Raw genomic sequence first — 10,437 nt, 5'->3', positions numbered from 1 at the left:
TTATGATTCCCTTCTCAATCAAAATTTCCCCCGGCTGGCGACCAGGGAGGGCATGAACCACATTTGCATATTTAGGTCTGTAGTAACGTATTCAGATTTGGCTTTTAGCGGAATTCACCGGGTCGCCTCCCACCCGCCGGCGCAATGCAAAGCCAGCGGGCATCAGTACTGGTCTCCAAAAACAGAGACCAGATGTGATGACCGTGCCGGGGGGCTTGGGGGCCATTGAAGCCTCTGGGTGGTCAGTGATATGGCTGGAAGTTGCCCTGGCACTGCCCCCTTGTCACTCCAGCAATGCCAAACTTGCAGTGCCCGGTTGATACTGCCAGGGAGCTGGGATGCAAGGGCAGTGCCAGGTAGGGACAGCCAAGGGGTAGGGCCTGACTTGGGGAAGTGAGTTGGCAGGGTCTGAAGGGGTAACCTGCAAGGGGATAGCAGTGGGGATTTTGACAACCACATAGCAGGGTGCCGCTCACTTGGGGCGGGGGGAGAGTGCCTGATGACAGAGATGGGAAGTCTTTGCCGGTGATTGGGGGAGCGCAGTTCTGCAGGGTTGTCTTAAGATCAGGGCGCCCTTTAAAAATCTCTGAGGAGCCAAGGTGGTGGGCAAGCAGGGGATGGAAAACTGACAGCAACAGATTGACTTCAAGAGGGAGGAACAAGGCTGACAACAGTTGTCCGCTTTCCATTCCCTCCATTTGCAAATAATCCTGGTGTCTAAACTGAAGAGAAAATAAAATGAGGTACGATTCTAACACTGAGCTTATCCGACGTTATTGGGAACGAGCAGTTAGTCGAGGATTAATGTACCACTGCTCTTTATGAGCCTCTGAGACCTGTCAGTCTATTTTATTGTCAACAAGCTGAACCAATAGTTTAAGCTAACTCCTTTGAACACAGGAATTATCTGCTTCTATGCCCTGTCGGCACTAGATCATTAAGTTTGGTTTGATTTCTTTTTTATTATTGTAACCAGGGTGCCACAATGATTGATCCGTCCTTTGAAGGAATCACCCATTCAGAGTGAGGAAATTGCCTCTTTCAGACCATTGGAGGGGGAGGGGGAGGGTGGGGGACCAGAACTTTTCATGACTCGATGTGCCTTATTTCACACGAATGAGACGCGACTGCAAATGAAACGTACAGGTGATAATCGATGGTTCGTACCACCCGGGTTGATGTAATGGTCCGGTTATATTGCTACATTGCATACATCAGTTTGAAAGCAGTGCTCTTAACATTCATGTAATTGCTTGTACTGCCTTCTTTACACCAGTGGAAAGGGAATTATGCCCACCGATTGCCTGGAGAGGCTTTGGTCTGCGTTTTCGTATTTTACTTGAAATGGTGATGGCGGTGTGGGGGGGGGGGGGGGGGGGGGGGGGGGGAGCTGGGGGTAGGTGGTAGCGGTGGTATTGGGGGGAGGGAGTGGACCATTTTATAAGGCCACAAAGGAGTCCACACCGACTAGTTCAAAGAAACGTTGTTTATTTACGCTAACTATTATATACATCATTCGGTAGATCATGACTGGGTCTGCTTGACAGTACCTAACTGGCCGGCATAATATACCCCACCACTATACATTGTTCAGCGGTCCCCTGCCCCCTTAACGGGGGGAGGTCATGTTCTGCAAGGTCCACGGGGAAGGTTATTGTTCCCACCCTGTGAGGTACATAGAACATAGAACATAGAAAATACAGCACAGAACAGGCCCTTCGGCCCACGATGTTGTGCCGAACCTTTGTCCTAGAATAATCATAGATTATCATTGAATTTGCAGTGCAGAAAGAGGCCATTCGGCCCTTTGAGTCTGCACCGGCTCTTGGAAAGAGCACCCTACCCAAACTCAACACCTCCACCCAACACCAAGGGCAATTTGGACATTAAGGGCAATTTATCATTGGCCAATTCACCTAACCCGCACATCTTTGGACTGTGGGAGGAAACCGGAGCACCCGGAGAAAACCCACGCAGACACGGGGAGGACGTGCAGACTCCGCACAAACAATGACCCAAGCCGGAATCGAATCTGGGACCATGGAGCTGTGAAGCAATTGTGCTATCCACAATGGTACCATGCTGCCCTTAAGAACAAATAAATCTACACTATATCATTTTACCGTAATCCATGTACCTATCCAATAGCTGCTTGAAGGTCCCTAATGTTTCCGACTCAACTACTTCCACAGGCAGTGCATTCCATGCCCCCACTACTCTCTGGGTAAAGAACCTACCTCTGATATCCCTCCTATATCTTCCACCTTTCACCTTAAATTTATGTCCCCTTGTAATGGTTTGTTCCACCCGGGGAAAAAGTCTCTGACTGTCTACTCTATCTATTCCCCTAATCATCTTATAAACCTCTATCAAGTCGCCCCTCATCCTTCTCCGCTCTAATGAGAAAAGGCCTAGCACCCTCAACCTTTCCTCGTAAGACCTACTCTCCATTCCAGGCAACATCCTGGTAAATCTTCTTTGCACCTTTTCCAGAGCTTCCACATCCTTCCTAAAATGAGGCGACCAGAACTGTACACAGTACTCCAAATGTGGCCTTACCAAAGTTTTGTACAGCTGCATCATCACCTCACGGCTCTTAAATTCAATCCCTCTGTTAATGAACGCGAGCACACCATAGGCCTTCTTCACAGCTCTATCCACTTGAGTGGCAACTTTCAAAGATCTATGAACATAGACCCCAAGATCTCTCTGCTCCTCCACATTGCCAAGAACTCTACCGTTAACCCTGTATTCCGCATTCATATTTGTCCTTCCAAAACGGACAACCTCACACTTTTCAGGGTTAAACTCCATCTGCCACTTCTCAGCCCAGCTCTGCATCCTATCTATGTCTCTTTGCAGCCGACAACAGCCCTCCTTACTATCCACAACTCCACCAATCTCCGTATCGTCTGCAAATTTACTGACCCACCCTTCAACTCCCTCATCCAAGTCATTAATGAAAATAACAAACAGCAGAGGACCCAGAACTGATCCCTGCAGTACGCCACTGGTAACTGGGATCCAGGCTGAATATTTCCCATCCACCACCACTCTCTGACTTCTATCGGTTAGCCAGTTCGTTATCCAACTGGCCAAATGTCCCACCATCCCATGCCTCCTTACTTTCTGCATAAGCCTACCATGGGGAACTTTATCAAATGCCTTACTAAAATCCATGTACACTACATCCACTGCTTTACCTTCATCCACATGCTTGGTCACCTCCTCAAATAATTCAATAAGATTCGTAAGGCAAGACCCACCCCTCACAAATCCGTGCTGACTATCCCTAATCAAGCAGTGTCTTTCCAGATGCTCAGAAATCCTATCCTTTAGTACCCTTTCCATTACTTTGCCTACCACCGAAGTAAGACTAACTGGCCTGTAATTCCCAGGGTTATCCCTAGTTCCTTTTTTGAACAGGGGCACGACATTCGCCACTCTCCAATCCACTGGTACCACCCCTGTTGACAGTGAGGACAAAAAGATCATTGCCAACGGCTCTGCAATTTCATCTCTTGCTTCCCATAGAATCCTTGGATATATCCCGTCAGGCCCGGGGGACTTGTCTATCCTCAAGTTTTTCAAAATGCCCAACACATCTTCCTTCCTAACAAGTATTTCCTCAAGCTTACCAATCTGTTTCACACTGTCCTCTCCAACAATATCGCCCTCTCATTTGTAAATACAGAAGAAAAGTACTCGTTCAAGACCTCTCCTATCTCTTCAGACTCAGTACACAATCTCCCGCTACTGTCCTTGATCGGACCTACCCTCGCTCTAGTCATTCTCATATTTCTCACATATGTGTAAAAGGCCTTGGGGTTTTCCTTGATCCTACCCGCCAAAGATTGTTCATGCCCTCTCTTAGCTCTCCTAATCCCTTTCTTCAGTTCCCTCCTGGCTATCTTGTATCCCTCCAATGCCCTGTCTGAACCTTGTTTCCTCAGCCTTACATAAGTCACCTTTTTCCTCTTAACAAGACATTCAACCTCTCTTGTCAACCATGGTTCCCTCACTCGACCATCTCTTCCCTGCCTGACAGGGACATACATATCAAGGACACGTAGCACCTGTTCCTTGAACAAGTTCCACATTTCACTTGTGTCCTTCCCTGCCAGCCTATGTTCCCAACTTATGCACTTCAATTCTTGTCTGACAACATCGTATTTACCCTTCCCCCAATTGTAAACCTTGCCCTGTTGCACGTTCCTATCCCTCTCCATTACTAAAGTGAAAGTCACAGAATTGTGGTCACTATCTCCAAAATGCTCCCCCACTAACAAATCTATCACTTGCCCTGGTTCATTACCCAGTACTAAATCCAATATTGCCCCTCCTCTGGTCAGACAATCTACATACTGTGTTAGAAAAGCTTCCTGGACACACTGCACAAACACCACCCCATCCAAACTATTTGATCTAAAGAGTTTCCACTCAATATTTGGGAAGTTAAAGTCGCCCATGACTACTACCCTATGACTTCTGCACCTTTCCAAAATCTGTTTCCCAATCTGTTCCTCCACATCTCTGTTACTATTGGGGGGCCTATAGAAAACTCCTAACAAGGTGACTGCTCCTTTCCTATTTCTGACTTCAACCCATACTACCTCAATAGGGTGATACTCCTCGAACTGCCTTTTTGCAGCTGTTATACTATCTCTAATTAATAATGCCACCCCTCCACCTCTTTTACCACCCTCCCTAATCTTATTGAAACATCTATAACCAGGGACCTCCAACAACCATTTCTGCCCCTCTTCTACCCAAGATTCCGTGATGGCCACCACATCGTAGTCCCAAGTACCGATCCATGCCTTAAGTTCACCCACCTTATTCCTGATGCTTCTTGCGTTGAAGTATACACACTTCAACCCATCTCCGTGCCTGCAAGTACTCTCCTTTGTCAGTGTTCCCTTCCCCACTGCCTCATTACACGCTTTGGCGTCCTGAATATTGGCTACCTTAGTTGCTGGACTACAAATCCTGTTCCCATTCTCCTGCCAAATTAGTTTAAACCCTCCCGAAGAGTACTAGAAAACCTCCCTCCCAGGATATTGGTGCCCCTCTGGTTCAGATGCAACCCGTCCTGCTTGTACAGGTCCCACCTTCCCCAGAATGCGCTCCAATTATCCAAATATCTGAAGCCCTCCCTCCTACACCATTCCTGCAGCCACGTGTTCAACTGCACTCTCTCCCTATTCCTAGCCTCGCTATCACGTGGCACCGGCAACAAACCAGAGATGACAACTCTGTCTGTCCTGGCTTTCAACTTCCAGCCTAACTCCCTAAACTTGTTTATTACCTCCACACCCCTTTTCCTACCTATGTCGTTGGTACCAATGTGCACCACGACTTCTGGCTGCTCCCCCTCCCCCTTAAGGATCCTGAAGACACGATCCGAGACATCCCTGGCCCTGGCACCCGGGAGGCAACATACCTTCCGGGAGTCTCGCTCGCGACCACAGAATCTCCTATCTATTCCCCTAACCATTGAATCTCCTACAACTATTGCTTTTCTATTCTCCCCCCTTCCCTTCTGAGCCTCAGAGCCAGACTCAGTGCCAGAGACCTGGCCGCTAGGGCCTTCCGCCGGTAGGTCATCCCCCCCAACAGCATCCAAAACGGTATACTTGTTTTGAAGGGGAACGGCCACGAGGGATCCCTGCACTGTCTGCCTGTTTGTTTTTTTCCCCCTGACTGTAACCCAGCTATTCTTGTCCTGTACCTTGGGTGTGGTTACCTCCCTGTAACTCTTCTCAATCACCCCCTCTGCCTCCCGGATGATCCGAAGTTCATCCAGCTTAACTCCAGTTCCCTAACACGGTCTTTGAGGAGCTGAAGTTGGGTGCACTTCCCGCAGGTATAGTCAGTGGGGACACCGGTGGTATCCCTCACCACCCACATCCTACAGGAGGAGCATGTAACTGGCCTAGCCTCCATCCCCTCTTACCTTACAGAATATAGCTGCCGTGTGGACTAACTAGATCTCTGCCCTCCGACTCTGCTCCCAGTCAGCTACACTTCCTGTAAACTCCTGGCTCTCTTCGCACTCTTTGCGGAAATGTCGGAAACAAAATGAAAGGAGCACCTTACTCCCTCCTCACCTAACTCCCTCGGTCACCAAACTCTCACTATCGCACTCAAAAAGCACCAAATTCAGCACTCAGTGCAAACAAAGTCTGCACTGTAGGGGATCACTTTTATACTGTGAATCTAGCCTCTGAAAAACTGGCCTAATCCAATTAACTAATTAACAAGCTCCAGCTGCAAGTGCCTACAAGTAGAAGCCTGTTTAAAGCTGATTGAAAATTCACCTTCTTCTAAACCAAACAGCAACTTTTAAGTTAATTAACTAAATAAAAGAAAGACTAAACTTTAGATAAAAATGAAGCCTTATACTCCCTCGGTCACCAAACTCTCACTATCGCACTCAAAAAGCACCAAATTCAGCACTCAGGTACATGTGGGTTGCAACAGCCCGCTTGCACCTAACCCCGCCCCTGCTGTCTCAGCTCAGCGAATCAAGCATCAGATGGCCAGTTAGTGGCCACCTGGTGGGAAGACAGACGATTAGCCACACGAAGGATGGTTCCACATCCAGTCGGTAGCCTCGGTCAGTAATTCATGGTGGGGTTTATGCCATGAATGGGGAGTAGGCCAGGGCAACAAAGTTAAAGGTTCCCTGCCCTCTGAACCTGTCCTTATCGCTCGTGGAACGGTCAAAATAAATTAATAAACAAAGTCAAAAATCACACAGGCGCTGCCACCTTCACCAGCAGCGTCTGTCATGTGAGGGTACCTTTCAGAAATGGGTGTTTTTATAGAATAACTGTAGTGAGTGTACCTTTAAGAAATGGGTGTTTATTACTGCAGTGATGTCAGAGAGTGGGTGGAGCTGGGCTGTCTGTCTGCTTTACTTTCGTTTTTGAGCAGGCTGCTATAGAGTGAGTTTTTAGTTTCGTTTTCAGAGAGAAGAGCTGCAGTGAAAGCCAGCAGATGTGCATGGGTCTCTCTACAAGCTAAATAGTCTTCATTTGGGTGATTTCAAATGGATAACTGCTCTCATTAAAGAATTTAAACCTGACCTCTGTGTTAAAAGGGTCTCTTGTCTTCTGGATGTTGTTTGGGAATTTATTAAGGATTACTTAGTGTTGTATTCTTTGGGGATTGTATTTGAATTGCTAAGATGTTCACTGTATGTTTTAAAAAGGTAAACTTGAGTTCATAGAATAAACATTGTTTTGCTTTTAAAAAATACTTTTCGATTTCTGCTGTCCCACACCTGTAGAGTGGGTTGTGTGCTCCCCATACCGCAATCTAGTAAAAGTTGTGGGTCAGGTGAACTCCATGATACACTTTGGGGTTCTCTAAACCCTGGCCCATAACACATCTGTTGCGACATGCAGCCATGGTACCTTTACTTCCATCTGACCGCAATGGCTGTAAATCACTCTCAAACGTCTCCCTGTCCAGATCCCTGAAAAATGCAGTGAGCAATGAAAAATTGGAAACAACTGAGCTCAATAGCTTGTAAATTGGTTATTTCAAAATGGCTGCTGATTTCCCCACTCACGATCGTCTTGTGTAATATCAGAGACTGGCGTGATGACACTGTATTGCGGCAGCTTGAAATTGGAGTCACTTCCCGGTGGGGAGCGGGATTGGATTGGACTGGATTTATTGTCACGTGTACCAAGGTACAGTGAATAGTATTTTTCTGTGTGCAGCTCAAACAGTACATGAAAAGAAAATACGCAATAGGGCAACACAAGGTACACAATGGAAATAGATAGGCACCGGTATCGGGTGAAGCATTCAGGAGTGTAGTCTTAAACAGGTCAGTCCATGAGAGGGCCGTTTAGGAGTCTGGTAACAGCGAGGAAGAAGCTGTTTTTGAGTCTGTTCGTGCGTGTTCTCAGACTTCTGTATCTCCTGCCCGATGAAAGAAGTTGGGAGAGTGAGTAAGCCGGGTGGGAGGGCTCTTTGATTATACTGCCCGCTTTCCCCAGGCAGCGGGAGGTGTAGATAGTGTCAACGGATGGGAGGCGGGTTCGTGTGCTGGACTGGGATGTGTTCACGACTCTCTGAAGTTTCTTGTGGTCTTGGGCCGAGCAGTTGCCATCCAAGCAGCCAGATCGGATGCTTTCTATGGCACACCTGATAAAGTTGGTAAGTGTTAATGTGGACATGCCAAATTAGCTTAGTTTCCTGAGGAAGTATAGGCGCTGTTGTGCTTTCTTGGTCATAGGGACAAGGTGGGTGGAACAGGACAGATTTTTGGTGATGTGCATACCTAGGAATTTGAAGGGGCAGGTGACATCGTCGAATTATGCGCTGTTTACCTGATTATGCAGCTGCGAGGATCACGTTGCATAGGATGGTGGGGGGAGTGGGAAGTCGCCAACCCTGCTGTCATGTCCAGGCGCTATATTTAAAAGACACCCGGACAGCCATTCATTCATCGCGCCGGGAGCTTTGGAAATGTCGAGCAGAAGCCCGCGCTTCAGCTGATCACAGTAGCCTGGGAGGAGCTCAGCAGGGTGGTCACCGCCAATGGGGTCCAAAACAGCACAGCCCTGCGGTGCAGGGAACGGATCAATGGCCTCATACACACCACTATGGTGTAGAAGTGACTCTCCAAATTCACATCAACAATGATTTTATTTCTTCTTTTGCAGGATTGGGCGTAGCTGGCGTTTTCATTTCCCACCCCGAATTGCCCTTGAGAAGGTCGCGGCGAGCAGCCTTCTTGAACCGCCGCAGTCCATGTGGTGTAGGTACACCCACCGTGCTGTTAGGAAGTTTGTGCCAGGATTGTTACCCAGCCGCAATTATGGGGCAGTGATGAAGGTTCAAGGTGGTATGGCATGTGCCTGGGTCAGGGAACCTGCAGCTGTTAGTGTTCCCATGTTCGCTTGTCCTCCTAGCTGGTAGAGGTTGCAGGTATGGAAGGTGTTAAAGGAACCTCAGGAAATTGGTGCAGGGCAACCAGTTATGTGATACACACTGCTGCCACTGAATGGGTGGTGAAGGGAATTCATGTTCAAAGTGGTGGATATGGTGCCAACTGAGCAAGATGCTTAGTCCTGGACGGGGGCCAGCGTCTTCACTGTTGTTGGAGCTGCACTTTGCCTGGTGCGTGGAGGGTAATCCATCATACTCCTGACTTGTGCCTTTGAGATGCTGCCGAGACTTTGTGGAGTCAGGAGGTTAGGTACTCTCCACAGGACTTCCAGCCCCTCTGACTTGCTCTTTCATCCAATGTACTCCCTCTCAATCCAACTATCTCCATCCAGGACAAAATGGCCCACAGCAGGAGGGAGGCGGAATGCCAGAAGTGTGAAACCTGCCGGAATTTGAGCTGCAGAGCTGGCAGGGGAGGAGAGTGTTTCAATTACAAGCACAGAGGTTTCATCAGTGCATAATCAGTGAGTGGTCTTATTGAACTGATCTGAAAGATATCTGCCTCCAGAGGGAGAGATGGAGGAATGTGTCAGCGTGCTCCACGATCTTGTGGCTCCAACATGAGAGCACCTCGAGGTCTCCTTGAGAAGGGTGGTGACCGCCGTGGAGCCTCTGATCCAGCAGCCTCTGCCAGATGTGTGCTTGGACCTGCGTTCCATCGCTCTAGCCATGACTGTGTTGGAGCAGTGGCGAGGCGAGTGTAGGTGGGCACCTCGACCTTCTTCCAGGTGCTCTCCCCTTCATGGAGTCAGGGAAAGACCCTAGGGCACCCAAAGGGGGAGGGCCATCTGTTGGACCCCCACCCCCCCACCCCGGGGCCACCCAGCCAGGACATATCACTCCAAATCTCAACTGCTTGTGACACGATCAAGTCCAGCTGGTCAGGCTGAGGAGGGTTCACGGCCCCACAGCAGGAGGGGTCCTCCAGACCTTGGACTTCCAGAGGACGTCCCCAAAGCCATCTGAGACAACAGGCATAGCAGCCAACTGGCTGCCTTCACGTCGATTGTGGATGACGAATTGCACCTAGACGTAGTGGTTGAGTAAGGAATATTAACAAGTTTTGAATACACACTGGTGTAGAAGAGACTTTAGTGTGCGGAATAATTGCCTGCTTAGGGGTATTATTCATTTTATCTAGCTGCGCGGCTCGATTTTATAAGGAAGGCACTTGCTTAAGCATATTGGGAATGTGTGACTATAGTTTAACACTGCTTTTGAACGAAAATAAGTAGGTCAGGTAAGGTAAACAAAATACTGCTTAATATTTTGGACTCGACCTTATTATGATAATAAGTTGTTCTTTCGAAGGACAACACAATGCGTACTCAAATTGTTTTTAAACCAAGGGCAAAACATTCATATTTCCTCTTGCATTTGTTCCCAAGGTTTATCTCTTCAATGTTGTTTATTTCACACTATAAATATAATGGTTTTCAAGTGTATAACTCAGAGTGCTGTGGAATG

This window comes from Scyliorhinus torazame, chromosome 7 (genome assembly GCF_047496885.1).
Source record: "Scyliorhinus torazame isolate Kashiwa2021f chromosome 7, sScyTor2.1, whole genome shotgun sequence".
Taxonomy (NCBI): Eukaryota; Metazoa; Chordata; class Chondrichthyes; order Carcharhiniformes; family Scyliorhinidae; genus Scyliorhinus; species Scyliorhinus torazame.
Note: the sequence above shows the minus strand (reverse complement) of the source record.